This window comes from Staurois parvus, unplaced genomic scaffold (assembly GCF_062004578.1).
Source record: "Staurois parvus isolate SC_StPar_1 unplaced genomic scaffold, SC_StPar_1.0 ptg000735l, whole genome shotgun sequence".
NCBI classification, from domain to species: domain Eukaryota; kingdom Metazoa; phylum Chordata; class Amphibia; order Anura; family Ranidae; genus Staurois; species Staurois parvus.
In genome coordinates this window covers 1,097,706-1,114,845 of record NW_028318531.1, presented here as the reverse complement: position 1 = coordinate 1,114,845, position 17,140 = coordinate 1,097,706, and the positions used below count along the sequence as shown (strand labels likewise).

The 17,140-nt window shown below is 47.4% G+C and overlaps 1 protein-coding gene across 4 annotated transcripts in view; it reads right to left on the bottom strand.

Moving 5' to 3' along the window:
* THSD7B (thrombospondin type 1 domain containing 7B) overlaps window positions 1–16,829 on the bottom strand; it is an 805,377-nt gene extending 788,548 nt beyond the window's left edge. For 2 of the 4 annotated variants that reach the window (XM_089654059.1, XM_089654060.1), the window contains exon 1: window positions 16,560–16,829. The gene's annotated coding sequence lies outside the window, so the exon portion shown is untranslated. The remainder of the gene's footprint in view (window positions 1–16,559) is intronic. The other 2 variants (XM_089654057.1, XM_089654058.1) reach the window with 1 other exon arrangement.
* Between the last annotated feature and the right edge of the window lie 311 nt (window positions 16,830–17,140).

Genomic DNA, 17,140 nt, shown 5'->3' with positions numbered 1-17,140 from the left:
GGTGCTTCAGGTTCCCTCTCACATAGAGCCTTAAAAGCACAGCAAGCCAGGCTTGATCCATAAATCAAAGGGATTCACTCCAAATTGATTTAACGCAACTCCTCCCTCATTACGGATCCTTTACGTCCAGTGACACTTTGAAAGCAGAAGCCAAAATACTCTCCCCCAGAAGCATACTGGGAAGGGACCTGATATCCTCCACTGTCACCTGTCACTGCCGGAGTATTTTCAGACACAGGGCAACATAAGCTAGGAGCTTGCCATGTGGGACTCTCAGACTTTTCACTGGCATGCCATCTTCCCAGCAACGCAGAAAAGGCTTAAACGAAGATTGAAAAATACCCACCCATCCCGGCGGGGTCTCTGCTAACATATTACCAAGATGGAGCTTTGCAAAGAGCAAAGAAAAGAAAACTATTGGGTTGACCAGTCCTAGGCCACCCTCCCACCTGGACAGGTAAGTTACATTGCGTTTGATCAGGTTCAGCCTATTTCCCCATAACAGTTGAAAAAATAGCTGTAGACCCTTGCATAGAGAGATACTGGAAAAATACAGACGAAGCTGACATATAAAAAGATCGGGATGAGGAAAGTTTTAATCAAGTCAACCCTCTCCCTCAAGGAGAACCACCATCTCTTCCAGCTTGCTACTTTGGCATTGGCATCCACCAACTTGCTTTCCCAATTTCGATGACCATAGTCACCAGGACCAAGTGTGATGCCTAACACTTTAATTACCTACTGGGGCTCCGTATTTGGAAGCTGGAAGCTTTCACCCTCCTCACCAATCCAGAAAACTTCACTCTTTTCATAGTTGACTTTAGAGCCAGAAGCCTCTGTGTACTGCTCTATCACAGAGACCATCTCCTGCACCTCATCAGTCTCAGAGACAATAACAGACACATCATCGGCATAGGCCACGACCTTCAAAGGCGGTGCACCAGCAATGCCCAGAGGCACCCTGCACAATGCTGCACCCTCTAGCCTTCTAACAAAGGGGTCGATTGAGAAAGCAAATTACAGGGGGCTCAAAGGACATCCATGGCGCACACCAGAGCCAACCTCAAAAGGCCGTCCAACCCAACCATTAACAAGTGGGAAGCTCTCAGCCCCTCTATACAATGTCTTCAGCCAATCTATAAACCTCCCCTGCAGACCGTATCTACCAAGTAGCAACCACAGATATTCATGATTCACTTGATCAAAAGCTTTTGCCTGATCCAATGCCAGCAAGCACTTTCTCCATCCAGCAGCCCTGCATCCCTCCAAAACCTCCCAGACAGCCAAAACTGCTGAAAAAGTACTTCTTCTTTGGACCGAACAGTGCTGATGGCTGGACAACAAATCGCCTGTTACTGACAAGCGCCAAAAAAGAATCTTTGCCAAGATCTTTCTATCAACATTGAGAAGACTGATGGGGTGCCAGTTCTCAATCATTGAGGAGTCTTTACCTTTTGACAGAAGAATCAGAGCAGATTGCCTCATGGAGGGAGGGAGTAAACCCCCTTCTAGACAGCTGTTAAAAACCTCCGCTAAAAGGGAGCCAGAATGGACTTAAAACACTTGTAAATGACCATCTTACCCAGAGGCACTACTGGTCTCAGCAAAGGCAGGAGCAGCAAAATCCATGTTGCAGATCCATCCACATTCCTTTGATGGTCTAGAGCAATGGTTCTCAACCTTTCTAATGCCGCAACCCCTTAATACAGTTCCTCATGTTGTGGTGACCCCCAACCATAAAATTATTTTCGTTGCTACTTCATAACTGTAATTTTGCAGTGGGAGGACTAGTGCCACATCATTGGTGTCAGTGGAAGGAGTAGTGCCCCATCACTGATGTCAGTGGGATGAATAGTGCCCCATCGTTGGTGTCAGTGGGAGGAATAGTGCCCCATCGTTGGTGTCAGTGGGAGGAATAGTGCCCCATCGTTGGTGTCAGTGGGAGGAATAGTGCCCCATCGTTGGTGTCAGTGGGAGGAATAGTGCCCCATCGTTGGTGTCAGTGGGAGGAATAGTGCCCCATCGTTGGTGTCAGTGGGAGGAATAGTGCCCCATCGTTGGTGTCAGTGGGGGGAATAGTGCCCCATCGTTGGTGGCAGTGGGGGGAATAGTGCCCCATCGTTGGTGTCAGTGGGGGGAATAGTGCCCCATCGTTGGTGTCAGTGGGGGGAATAGTGCCCCATCGTTGGTGTCATTGGGAGGAATAGTGCCCCATCGTTGGTGTCATTGGGGGGAATAGTGCCCCATCATTGGTGTCAGTGGGGGGAATAGTGCCCCATCATTGGTGTCAGTGGGGGGAATAGTGCCCCATCGTTGGTGTCAGTGGGAGGAATAGAGCCCCAACATTGGTGTCAGTGGGGGGAATAGTGCCCCAACATTGGTGTCAGTGGGGGGAATAGTGCCCCATCATTGGTGTCAGTGGGGGAATAGTGCCCCATCATTGGTGTCAGTGGGGGAATAGTGCCCCATCATTGGTGTCAGTGGGGGGAATAGTGCCCCATCATTGGTGTCAGTGGGAGGAATAGTGCCCCATCATTGGTGTCAGTGGGAGGAATAGTGCCCCATCATTGGTGTCAGTGGGAGGAATAGTGCCCCATCATTGGTGTCAGTGGGAGGAATAGTGCCCCATCATTGGTGTCAGTGGGAGGAATAGTGCCCCATCATTGGTGTCAGTGGGAGGAATAGTGCCCCATCATTGGTGTCAGTGGGAGGAATAGTGCCCCATCATTGGTGTCAGTGGGAGGAATAGTGCCCCACCATTGGTGTCAGTGGGAGGAATAGTGCCCCACCATTGGTGTCAGTGGGAAGAATAGTGCCCCACCATTGGTGTCAGTGGGAGGAATAGTGCCCCATCATTGGTGTCAGTGGGGGGAATAGTGCCCCATCATTGGTGTCAGTGGGGGGAATAGTTCCCCATCATTGGTGTCAGTGGGGGGAATCGTGCCCCATCATTGGTGTCAGTGGGGGGAATAGTGCCCCATCATTGGTGTCAGTGGGGGGAATAGTGCCCCATCATTGGTGTCAGTGGGGGGAATAGTGCCCCATCATTGGTGTCAGTGGGGGGAATAGTGCCCCATCATTGGTGTCAGTGGGGGGAATAGTGCCCCATCATTGGTGTCAGTGGGGGGAATAGAGCCCCATCATTGGTGTCAGTGGGGGGAATAGTGCCCCATCATTGGTGTCAGTGGGGGGAATAGTGCCCCATCATTGGTGTCAGTGGGGGGAATAGTGCCCCATCATTGGTGTCAGTGGGGGGAATAGTGCCCCATCATTGGTGTCAGTGGGGGGAATAGTGCCCCATCATTGGTGTCAGTGGGGGGAATAGTGCCCCATCATTGGTGTCAGTGGGGGGAATAGTGCCCCATCATTGGTGTCATTGGGGGGAATAGTGCCCCATCATTGGTGTCAGTGGGAGGAATAGTGCCCCATCATTGGTGTCAGTGGGAGGAATAGTGCCCCATCATTGATGTCAGTGTGGTGGAGGGGGAAATAGTGCCCCATCTTTGGGGTCAGGGGGGGAATAGTGCCCCATCGTTGGTGTCGGTGGGGGGAGGAATAGTGCCCCATTCTTGGTGTCAGTGGGGGGAGGAATAGTGCCCCATCGTTGGTGTCAGTGGGGGGGAGGAATAGTGCCCCATCGTTGGTGTCAGTGGGGGGGAGGAATAGTGCCCCATTGTTGGTGTCAGTGGGGGGGAGGAATAGTGCCCCATCATTGGTGTCAGTGCGGGGGGGGGAGGAAATAGTGCCCCATCATTGGTGTCAGTGGGAGAAATAGTGCCCCATTGTTGGTATTAGTCACACAAATGATGGGGCACTATTCCTCCCACTGACACCAATGATACTTAGCTTGCTGACCCCTGCTCCAGCCTGGGCTCGCTCTCTCACTTACCTGTCAGCTGTCTTCCTTCTCTGGCCGCTCTCCTCTTCACTTACTCCGGCAGTTCCCTCGATCTTCTTAGATCTACGCGCGCTGCCGCTCGGCTCCTCCTCTCCAAGCTCCACCTCCTCGCCGGTGATTGGCCGCCTGTGTGCCTCTCCTGAGCTACAGTTCCGGTGGCCAATCAGCGGCGAGGAGGCGGAGTTGTTGAGGGATCCCGGAGGTGTGGCCAGGTGACAGGGCAGCGTGTCATCCCGCCCACACATCGACTGAGTCAGAGGAGCGGTGTCTCGGTTCCTAAGACCATCGGAAATATGTGTTTTCCAATGGTCTTAGGCGACCCCTGGGAAATGGTCGTTCGACCCCCAAAGGGGTCGCGACCCCCAGGTTGAGAACCGCTGGTCTAGAGAAATCTCTGTCAGGGGTTTTCCCTCCATGTCTGCAGAGGGTTTCTCCACAGCAGAAACTTCCACAGCATGTTTTTTTCAGAGCTTCTCTTTCTGTTCCTCAGCCGGGACACCATCCATCACAGCCAATGGGGCAGATATGTTGGAAGAACCCATCTTGGTGTACTGGGACTTCTCCACCATTACAGGCTTTGCTGGTCTGAACCTCCTCTGACCATCCTCAGGGAGTTCTGACAGATCATCAGAAAAGGCAATACTTATCTGCCCTCGGGGGTGACCTTCATGCTCACATACTGGGTTCCATGCTCACTCTCAACCCCCTGGCTAGTTTCTGCTGACAACTCCGCAGCCTGATATGGGGGGAGAGACGCAGAGGTAGATGGAGCCGGGTCATCCATTACCTGAGGCTGCTGATCCACCGAACTCACTGATGTCCGGATAGCAAATCTCTTTTCATTATTAAACTTCTCTGCAAAGGCTCCACTTCTGGCTTTCAACTATTCCAAAAATAAAGATTGTTTCTTTACCTTTTCCTCCATCAGCTGTAGCTCTGACTTCATGGCCAATCAATTCTTACTCCAGGCCTGGCAGTATTTGGCTCTGAAGGATTTATGCTCAGCTTTCAAAACTAAGTTTTTTCTCAGATCTCTCAATTGCCATACAATGATCAACAATCCTCTGTCTGTACACATCCTCACCAGGGCCTGGACCCACAGTCAGGTCCTCTACCTCCTGCTCCTCACTAGGCCCTGTGTCATCAGGGGGATCCCTCCCAGGGCCTCCCCTTGGATCAGGCATGGTTCCTGGGCCAAGCTAGCAGGCATGGCCCAGGCTTGAAAAACTGGTTCACAAGAAGAGCTCCTTCAGTGTGTCCTCCTCCTTTTCCCACTGACCACCAATGTAAGGAGCATTCTTCCCACTGACTCTCAATGAATTAGTTTTAGTGGGGTTCACCAAGAAATTAAAATCATTTTAAGGCTTCTTCTAGAACAAAAAAGGTTGATTAAGGCAGCATTAAGAAGTAAAAGAAGGATCAGGATGACAGACCTAGAACTTTAAAAACAATTCAGCAATGTCATCCTCTTCATTGTTATCCTGTCTCTTTCCCCTTAAAGTGGCCCTGTCACCAATCTCATGTTTTTTTTTAATAAATCAAAGAACCTACTGTTTTGGTAGAATACAGTAGTGATGTGTTAAAAGGAGGAACCAGTGAGATCTGTGGGAAACCATGAAGATTGACATTTCCGGACGTATCGGTTTCCCAGCGGACTTTGGAAGACTATTTCTAGCAGTATTTAGCAGAGCAAGTGACAGGATAAGTATTCAATCTTTTCTTTACAGGAATTGCCTTATTGAAAAAAAAAAACACGTAAAAAGTTACACGCCACGAGCCACCTGATAAATGTTATTAGGGAGAGGTGTACTTTACATAAGCCTGCACAAAAAAAGTACATCGTGTGAAATGATTGATCAACCCTACCCTGTACAGTCTATTAATATCAGTACCCCATAAAACATGAAATGAAAGTGTTTTCCTGTTTGTGAGATCTTAATGTTGAAGTTCAAATTTGTTATATATTCAGTTTTTTTTCCCCTTCATCAATGCACTAATAAACCCTTCTTGTTCTGCGTACATACCTTGTTTTAGACCCTGTGACATCATCACTGGATCTCTTTGCTTCTCTGTGCAATAAAGTGTATATTGTGCTACCTATTTAAATAAAGTATCTTGACATTTCAGACTTTGTCAGTGTCACACTTAAAACAAATGGTGCTATTATCAATACCAGGTGGCTGCAAGCAAATAATCATGTTCTCACAATCCCACGTGAAGTCACGCGATCGTGACGAAACGCATTGGGTGGAGCCAGGGGACAATTGCCGAGACCCATAGGTGTGCACAGCCTATTGCATTAGGGTGTGCACTCTAATGCTCAAACACACATGTGCAGTCCCGGACCGGGACAAAAAAAAAGGCCCGGCATTTGAGACTGAGCAGCCCACTTTTTTTTTTTTTTTAAACCAAATTACAAATAATGACAACTACTGGTTTCTAGGTGTGTTTTAGTCATGTTTAGCCTGCTTCAGTCTGGATAATGAAAGACCAGCCTGGTCAGGTGAACTCTTTCCCACTGTCAGCTTGTTCCCTTCCAGTCCGGGCATTCCTCTCCTACATATAAAAAACATAATTTTTTTTGCTAGAAAATGACTTAGAACCTCCAAACATATATTTGTTTTAAGAAGAGGCCCTAGAGAACAAAATGGTGAATACTTCATATTTTTATGTCACATGATATTTGTTTTCAAAATTGGATAAAATACACTTAAATAAATTTTATTGTACAAAAACACAAAATAATATCCAATTGTTTGGTAAAATATAAAATTGCGTCTGGCCGTGGAACGGCGCCAAATTACGGTACCTAACAATCTACATAGACATCATTTTAAAAGCCTTTACCACTTACCAGTTTATAGTTACACAGGAGGTCGGGTGCTAGAATTTTTGCTTTCACTCTGATGTTCATGGCAATACCTCGCATGTGTGGTGCAATCGCCATCTACATATGCGTGAGGGACCTATGTGCATGTTGCGTGTGAGCATGGGGGAACAGGGGTGCTTTACACTTTTTTTACTTTTTTTTTTTTTTTAACACTATACCTTTAACTTTTTGTTTTGATCAACTTTTTTTCTCTTTCAAGGGACGAGCAACATCCCTTGTGCTAGCATTGGCCATGACAGGTCCTCTTTATGGAGAGATATTAGACCCCAGATCTCTCCTCTGGCCTCCAATGCATGGGATCAGACACAGATCAGCCTGATCAGTTGCTTCTGGTGTTGGTCGGTGCCAGCCTATCTCTGCCGAGGAGGGAGGAGCATCCAAATTTTGTGTTGCCTGGGGCAGTATAAAACCTACATACACACTGGTCTGCGGCTGCAGTGACACCTATCCCGACATGTGGTGATGGGGTCTCCTCTCCTGCACCCCCTCTTTACGGTCAGCTGACCTCTAGTCTCTGCCTCCGGCCCTGACAGCCATATGCAGTGAATTGAATAGGCGGCAGAGAGGCCGGGTGAGCAAAGCGGGTTTAAAGAGCAGCCCAGCTGCCTTGGTCATGTGGCCCCAGCCCAGTGGCAGATGCTTGGTGTGCCCGATGGTCAGTCTGGGTCTGCATATGTGTGTGTCTACATATATATGGCCCTGGCACATTGATCTTCCTGCCAGCACAGGGAGAGAGAACTTCTCTTATGGCAGAGCCTGTCAGAGGGAGATCTTTCCTATCTTCCCGCCGGCACACAGAGCTATAATGCTAATGTGCACGGGGTGATTAGGATGTGCTCAGGCACATCTGGCACACCCTGTGCACATGCCTATGCTGAGACCATAAGCCCCGCCCTCTGTTATTATAAGCTGTGTATCTTTTAACTAGATGTAGGTGTCAGGAATGGACTGGCCAGCAATGGTGGGACTCACCTGCCTTTTGATCTGCAGTACCAGGGCTGGCCAGCGGGTGCTCCCAGCAATCAGAGACTTAACCTTTCAGCCAGCTAACACCTGGAACTGATTATACTGGTGTATTTAAGGGATGGCCAGACCTGCAGACTCTGCCTTGGTGTTGTGTTTGTCCTGGGCCCTGTATCTGTCCTGCATCCTGTTTCTGTTCCTTTGCTCACCCTGCCTGATCTGAACCGCTGCTGACTTCTCCTGCTCTGATCCCGGCTCGCTCCTGACCATCCCTCTGCCTGACCCTCTGTACCACGCTGCTTGCTACCTGTTCTGATCCCTGGCTTGTGACCCTGACCATCCCTCTGCCTGACCCTCTGTACCACACTGCTTGCTACCTGTTCTGATCCCTGGCTTGTGACCCTGACCATCCCTCTGCCTGACCCTCTGTACTACGCTGCTTGCTACCTGCTGAACCTGGCCTGTGACCCCGACCAATCTCCGCTTGCTTGTATGTACTGTTATCTGTGGGTGGTTGGTTTGGTTTGCTTGCACTGTATTATGTTTTAGTATTGCACTGCGTTTATGTTTGTATTGTTAGTGTTAATAAATTATATTGTTTATCACATATCTGAAGTCTGCGTTTCCCTGCGTCAGTCACACACCTCTGGTCATACCCGGGAGCCCTGACAGTAGGTGCAATACTGTACTAGTAAGATTTATAATAAATCTTTTTTTCACCTACTATATACCATGAGGGCATCCCGTGTTGTATGAGCTTGTTTGCAGAGCTAACCCCGGAAATTTAAAGGGCCATGCACCCATAATGTGGAACCAGTGTGTACCACCAGAAGCACTAGTAGGAACAAGGAGTAGGAGTGGAGTGGAGCCTGTGATTCACCCCAGTGCGGGGAAAGTGTGTTTTGACCTGGTTGCTGAAGGTGAATCTATATGTGAATGGAGGTGGGAGTCACCGTACGTGGTATGAAGGGTGGATTTTTGTTTTTAAATTTTTGGAAGATTGCAAGAAAGAATATTATATGAAGATAATTTACACCTATGAACTTTGATATATCATATATATTTATTTGTGTGTGTATAAGTAGTAGATATTTGGTTTATTGGGTTAGGTGCAACAAAATTGTACTTAAAATTCTCTATTCTAAAACATAAAAACGAAGAGGGTGCAAACACCTAGCGCATTACCTTAAAACAATTTATTGAAAAATATAAGAGACAAAGTTATTACTCACAAACCATACAGGCAATTGGCATGTGGTTTCAAAAACACACAACGTGGACTGCTCTCCACCTCCAACTGGAGAAAAGATAGTGCAAACTGCTGACGCGTTTCGGGGATTTTGTCCCCTTCCTCAAAGCAAAGACTGATGTCCCCCAGAACTCAAACTTCTTAGACAGGATGTGTGGATTCCACAGCCCACCTACCATCAGGGGGCGGGGAGAAAGGGGAGGGAGGTCTTTAAAATTGGATACAGACTTATATTCATACTCTATGTACATAGATGGTAAGAACATACAAATGTGTTATCAGTACATGAATAGCCTACCTGACCACCGCAGGTAAAATAGATATAAATGTCACAGATAAAATTCTCAATGCAATATAGGCAGATCATGGCTAGTGGGAGGGGCCAACAGAGTCAGTCCTGATGCAAGCATTGGGCTGGTTCTTGGGAGGAGTTATGCAAATATCAAAATGCTATGATGGTTGGAAGTCAGTCTGGAGGAGTGGGTATTCCTAGGCAGACTGAATTTTCATTTGTAGACTGCTTTAAGTAATGTCCACATGTGACACTGAGCTTCCATGACTGAAAAAACTAAAATTCAATGAAAGAAAGCTGTGGGGCAGGGAGTCAGGCTGGGGGGGAAAGTACTAAATGATGCTTGATGTCCTTCAGGCTCTGCCTGACTTGCTGTATCTTCTAATGCAGTGGTCTCCAAACTGTGGCCCTTTGCTTGCTTTTATCTGGCCCTCAAGGTATTTTTTCTCCCACTGCAAGCAATAGTGTGGCACAGTTTCTTCCACTGACATTAACGATGGGGCACTATTCCTCCTATTGACACCAATGATGGGGCACTATTCCTCCTATTGACACCAATGATGGGGCACTATTCCTCCTATTGAAACCAAGAATGGGGTACTATGCCTTTCATTGATACTAACGATGGGGCACTATTACTGCTATTAACAACAATGATGGGACACTATTCCTCCCATTGACACCAATGATGGGGCACTATTTCCCCATTGATACCAATGATGGAGCACTATTTCTCCCTTTGATACTGACAATGGGGAACTATGTCTCCCATTAACACCAATGATGGGGCACTATTTCTCCCACTGACACCAATGATGGGGCACTATTTCTCCCACTGACACCAATGATAGGGCACTATTTCTCCCATTGACACCAATGATAGGGCACTATTTCTCCCATTGACACCAATGATGGGGCGCTATTTCTCCCATTGACACCAATGATAGGGAACTATTTCTCCCACTGACACCAATGATAGGGCACTATTTATCCCATTGATACCAATGATGGGCCACTTTTCCTCCCATTGATACCAATGATGGGGCACTATTTCTCCCATTGACACCAATGATGGGGTACTATTTCTCCCATTGATACCAATGATGGGGCACTTTTTCTTCCGCTGATACTAACGATGGGGCACTTTTCCTCCCATTGATACTAATGATGGGGTACTATTTCTCCCATTGATACCAATGATAGGACACTTTTCTTCCCATTGATACCAATGATGTGGCACTATTCCTCCCATTGACTCCAATGATGGGGCACTATTCCTCCCATAGACACCAATGATGGGGCAGTATTCCTCCCACTGATACCAATGATGGGGCCCTATTCCTCCCATTGATACTAATGATGGGGCACTATTCCTCCCATAGACACCAATGATGGGGCACTATTCCTCATATTAAAACCAAAGATGGGGCACTATCCCTCCCTCTGATACCAATGATGGGGCATTATTTACTCCCACTGATGCCAAGACATTTTCTTCTCCCACTGGCCACAGTCTGGCTCCCCCTAAAGTTTGAAGGACAGTAGACCGGTGCTTTCGAAATTTGGAGACCCCTGTTCTAACGTACACTGTGAGACGGTCAAAGTGTGAAGTGAAATCAGAGTACGCAAATTCAGTACAGGAGAGGACTGTGGAAGACTGGAGGTAAAGACTGGAGCTTAAGGTGTCAGTCCAGTGCACTATCATGCATGAGTAACGTCATCCCATGCCAGCCAATCAAAACAGCCGAAAACCGGCACCCAGAAGAATCCAGGGAGAAGATGCTGGCGCCAGCGAGGGACCATACAGACATTGGACCATTGGAATTACGTTTAGTATGTGTGCCTTTAGTTCCACTTTAACATAAGGAATCCAGAAGAACAATCTATACAAGGAGCGGAGGTGTAAAAAAGACAATTATCCTTCAGAATACAAACACCACGATCACACTTATAGAGCTCGCAGTGAATACTCCCACCGCTTGTCACTTGTGCATATAGCCGGTTGATGTGAGATACGGCTCCCAGCAGCTGTGGGACTACAAGTGCCAGAATGTATGTAAGTAAGCAGTGTACCTCTGTGGAACTACAAGTCCCAGCCAGCTTCTGATAAATCTATGTGAAGATTATGTATCTCTAACTTTTGTAAAGTAGACATTAGCACAAGTATTTGAATTATTTTATTTATTACAGGTATTTATATAGCGCCGACAATTTATGCAACACTTTATATATATCGTACATTCACATCAGTTGCTGACCTCCAGAGCTTACAATCTAAGGTCCTTATCTCACATTCCTACATACACATACTACGGCCAATATAGACAGGAGCCAATTACCCTAGCAGCAGGTCTTCGGATCATAGGAGGAAACCACAAAAACTGGAGATAACCCATACAAGCGCAGGGAGAATATGCAGTCGTGGTTGAGATTCAAACTGATGTGTTACATGTATTACTTATTTCAGGGTTTTTTTTTTGGCATACCAATATTACTTAAAAGCTCATAACAATTGGAAATAAGTCATTTTAAGACACAAAAAGTTGAATTTTTCACAACTGATTTGGCCAGTTCTGAAAAGCTAGGACAATACTGTAATCAAATCTTCAAAGCCAGAGAGCGGAGCTGAAAATCAGGAACAGCTGGCAGCTATGCATTGCAACGGTCCCTGATGGCGTTGTGCAACTACAAACCCAAGATGGGAACAGCAACATTTATTTATTTCAGGTACTTATATAGCGCTGTTCATTTACACAGCACTTTACATATATATTGTACATTCACATCAGTCCCTAACCCTCAAGGGGTGTACAATCTAAGGTCCCTAACTCACATTCATACATACACATACTAGGGCCAATTTAGACAGGAGCCAATTAACCTACCAGCATGTCTTTGGAAAGTGGGAGGAAACCAGAGTACCCAGAGGAAACCCATGCAGGCACAGGGAGAACATGCAAACTCCAGGCAGGAGACGCCGTGGCTGGGATTTGAACCGACGACCCCAGTACTGCCAGGCAGAAAGGCTAACCATTTAGCCACTGTGCTGCCCAACATGGAGAATCACTGGGGTTTTAGGGAACGAGGAACTACAAGTGTAAGCAGTGCAAGCCAATAAGGAGAACTGCTTGACTTCTTTAGGAACTGGGGAACTACAAGTCAAAGCAGTGTATGCCAACATAGAGAATTGCTGGATTTTTTAGGGAATGAGGTCCAAGTGGTGCGAGCCAACCACTGGATTTTTAGGGACTGAGGAACTACAAATTCAGGCTCAGGAACCAACATGGATTATTACTGGATTTTTAGGGATTAAAGAACTACAAATTCGAACAGCGCAAGGCAACATGGAGAACTGCTGGATTTTTAGGGACTGAGGAACCACAAGTCAAAGCAGTAGGAGTATCACTGATTTTTAGGAATGGAGAAACTACAAGTCCAAACAGTGCAAGCCAACATGAAGAACCACTCGATTTTTAGAGACTGAACAATTACAAGTGCAAGCCAACATGAAGAACCACTAGACTTTTAGGGACTGAAGAACTACAAGTCCAAACAGTGTATGCCCACATGAAGATTTGATGGATTTTTTAGGGAATGAGGCCCAAGTGGTGCAAGTCAGCATGGAAAACCACTGGATTTTTAGGGACTGAGGAACTACATGCTAAGCAGTGCACGCCAACATGGAGAACCATTGGGTTTTCAGGGACTGAAGAACTACAAGTCCAAGTAGTGTAAGCTACACTAGATTTTTAGGTACTGAGGCACTACAAGCGCAAGCCAACATGGAGAATCGCTCAATTTGTTTAGGGAATGAGGTCCAAATGGTGTGAGCCAACATGGAGAACCACTGGACTTTTAGGGACTGAGAAGCTACAATTCCATGCAGTGCAAGCCAACATGGAGAAATGGTGGATTTGTAGGGACTGAGGAACTGCACATCCAAGCAGTGGGAGCCAACATGGAGAAATGGTGGATTTGTAGGGACTGAGGAACTGTACATCCAAGCAGTGGGAACCAACATGGATAATCACTGGATTTGTAGGGACTGAGGAACTATAAGTCCCAAGACAGTCTTTAAGGTGCCAAGGCGCCACAAACCACAGAATGTAATTTTATAACCTGAAGTCCCAAGATGACTTATAAATTGCCTTAAGTCATATCATGACATTGTAGAACTAGAAGTCCCAAGATGGCCCGTAGGTTGCCAATCCACATCACAGCATCCTTGTATGCCAATGTAGAATTACAGGTCCCAGAAGGTCTTTTAGGTTGCATAAGAACTGCAAGTACCAGCATGCCTTTATTTCCCTGGTATATTCATATCTTGATGGGCAGTTGCCAACCATTCCTTATCTCCAGGGACTGCATTGCTTTGACATATTGTTCCTGGAAAAGTCAGTGTTTTTCTTACTCACATCTGCTGCCAAGGCATACTGGGATTTGTGGTTCTACAGAGGCTCATGGGACATGTGATTTCTAGTACAGCATTCACCCATGTGCTAGAATCTGTTGGGACTTGTAGTCCCTCCAGCTAGCAATGGACCCTTTGGCTTGCCCCTCCAAGGGAGCTTGGGGTTCTGCTAGGATTAATAGTCCCCCCAACCAGCCATTAGAGGATTGCACTTCCTTCCAACTGCAAAGGCATCCTGGCACTTGTGGTTCCACAGAAACTGCCAGGGCATGTGGTTTCTAGTTCCAGCATTCACTCAGGTGTTAAAGACTCCTAGAACTACTAGTGCCTCCAGCCAGCAGTGCACACTATGGCTTGCATTTCCATCCAGCCTTTGAGGCATCCCCGGGACTTTTGGTTTTACAGAACCTGGTGTTCATCTAGGGACTGGAATCCTCTGGGACTTATAGTCTCACTGGCTTGCAGTGTACCCCATAGCTTGCATGTCCAAGGCAGCATGGGACTTGTGGTTCTACAGAACCTGATGCGGCATGTCATATTTAGTACAATGAGTCATCCAGGGGCTGGAGTCTACATGGACTTGTAGTCCCTCTGACCAGCAATGCTTTTAAAGGCTTGCACTTCCCTCTAGCCGCAAAGGCATCCTAGGACTTATGGTTCCATTTCAACAGAACCTGGCATGGAATGTCATATGTAGTACAATCCTTCATCCAAGGGCTGGAGTCTGCTGGGACATGTAGTCTTTCCAACCAGCGACAGATGCCCTTAGAGGCTTGCACTTCCCTCCAGTCACAAAGGCATCCTGGGACTTATGGTTCTACAGAACCAGACATGGCATGTTATATCTACTACAATCCTTCATCCAGGGGCTGAGCCTGAGGTCTGCTGGGACTTGTACTCCCTCTGGCCAGCAATGCACCCTGTGGCTTGCCCCTCCAAGGCATCCTGGGACTTGTGGTTCTATAGATATCTATATCTAATACAATCACCCATCCAGCAACCAGGGACTATCTTCTGCTGGGACTTGTAGTCTCTTCAGCCAATAGTGCACTCTGTGACTTTTGCCTCCAAGGAATCCTGGGACTTATGGTTCTTTAGATATCTTTATCTAGCACAATCACTCATCCAGGGGTTATCTTCTGCTGGGACTTGTAGCCTCTCCAGCCAGTAGTGCACCCTGTGGCTTGCACCTCTAAGGCAGCCTGGGACTTATGTTTCTACAGTACGTGACATGGAATGACATATCTAGTGCAATCACTCATCCAGGGGCTGATGTCTGCTGGGGCTTGTAGTCCCTCTGGCCAGCAGTGCACGCTGTGGCTTGCATTTCCAAGGCAGCCTGAGATATATGGTTCCACAGTACAATCCATCATCCAGGGGCTGGAGTCTGCTGGGACTTGCAGTCCCTCCAATCAGCGAAGCCCTTAGAGGCTTGCACTTTCCTCCAGCCACAAAGACATATTGGGACTTATGGTTCTACAGAACCAGACCTGGCATGTCATATCTACTATAATCCTTTATCCAGGGGCTTAAGTCTGCTGGGACTTGTAGTCTTTCTGGCCAGCAGTGCACGCTGTGGCTTGCACCTCCAAGGCAGCCTGAGATGTATGGTTCTACAGTACAATCCTTCATTCAGGGGCTGAAGTCTGCTGGGACTTGTAGTCCCTCCAACCAGCGAAGCCCTTAGAGGCTTGCACTTCCCTCCAGCCACAAAGGCATCTTGGGACTTATGGTTCTACAGAACCAGACCTGGCATGTCATATCTACTACAATCCTTCATCCAGGGGCTGGAGTCTGCTGGGACTTGTAGTCCCTCCAACCAGTGAAGCCCTTAGAGGCTTGCACTTCCCTCCAGCCACAAAGGCATCTTGGGACTTACGGTTCTACAGAACCAGACATGGCATGTCATATCTACTACAATCCTTTATCCAGGGGCTGAAGTCTGCTGGGACTTGTAGTCTCTCCAACCTGCGAAGCCCTTAGAGGCTTGCACTTCCCTCCAGCCACAAAGGCATCTGGGGACTTATGGTTCTACAGAACCAGACCTGGCATGTCATATCTACTATAATCCTTCATCCAGGGGCTGAAGTCTGCTGGGACTTGTAGTCTCTCCAACCTGCAAAGCCCTTAGAGGCTTGCACTTCCCTCCAGCCACAAAGGCATCTTGGGACTTATGGTTCTACAGTACCAGACATGGCATGTCATATCTACTATAATCCTTCATCCAGGGGCTGAAGTCTGCTGGGACTTGTAGTCTCTCCAACCTGCGAAGCCCTTAGAGGCTTGCACTTCCCTCCAGCCACAAAGGCATCTTGGGACTTATGGTTCTACAGAACCAGACCTGGCATGTCATATCTACTATAATCCTTCATCCAGGGGCTGAAGTCTGCTGGGACTTGTAGTCTCTCCAACCTGCGAAGCCCTTAGAGGCTTGCACTTCCCTCCAGCCACAAAGGCATCTTGGGACTTATGGTTCTACAGTACCAGACATGGCATGTCATATCTACTACAATCCTTCATCCAGAGGCTGAAGTCTGCTGGTACTTGTGGTCCCTCTGTCTTGCAGTGAAATCTGTGTCTTGCTGTTGACGCATGCTGGAACTTGTAGTTCCCCAGAAACTGACTTTATCATCCAGTCTACAACAGCTCCTTCTTGGTAAGTATACATGCTGCACTCCAAGCGTATTCCATAACCAGAGCAAAGTGTGATACAATCAGAGTGCAGAAACCCCCAGAAACCAATCAGATGAACGCCGAAAGCCGACTGACAGCACTTTGCGCCTTTCCCTGCATGAACTGAGTCTAATGATGATCAGAAGACCACCTAAAGGCTGCACACATTCACAAGTCACTTACCTTTAATAAAGGACCTGATGCTGATGGAGAGAACTGAACATCTTGCACAAGGCGAGCGAGACGCAGAGACACGAGACGAGAAAGTCAGCAAAGTCACCGGCTCTACGGGGAAGGAATCCAAAGGATGGCCAGCTGCAGATGTGAGTGTATCCTCATGGTTGGATGGTGTCAGGATCCATTCCTGCAGGGAAGAATAATCCAGCATTAGTGGAGAGGCGAGGGAGAGCGCACACACACAGCACAGGCTCTGCTACACTGAATCCCAGCATCCGAGAATGGTCCTCGCTGTCTGCAAGACACACCTCCCAGCTATGATGCCATCCATCTCCTGCCAAACCAACGTGCAGAATAATCAATGCATGGAATCTACGCCGAGGACGCAGCCAGGAGCGCCCTATGGGCACCTGAGGGCCAACGTCTGGGGGAAAGAAGAACAATGGGCTCAATGCGGCTGATTTACTAAAGGACTGGAGAATGGTCACTTTTTTGTGAATTTTCACTTATCTTAGACAGGAACAATTGAGTACTGTCCGTGATACTTTTTTATTTGCAGTAACATACAATTTTGAGGACAAGCTTTC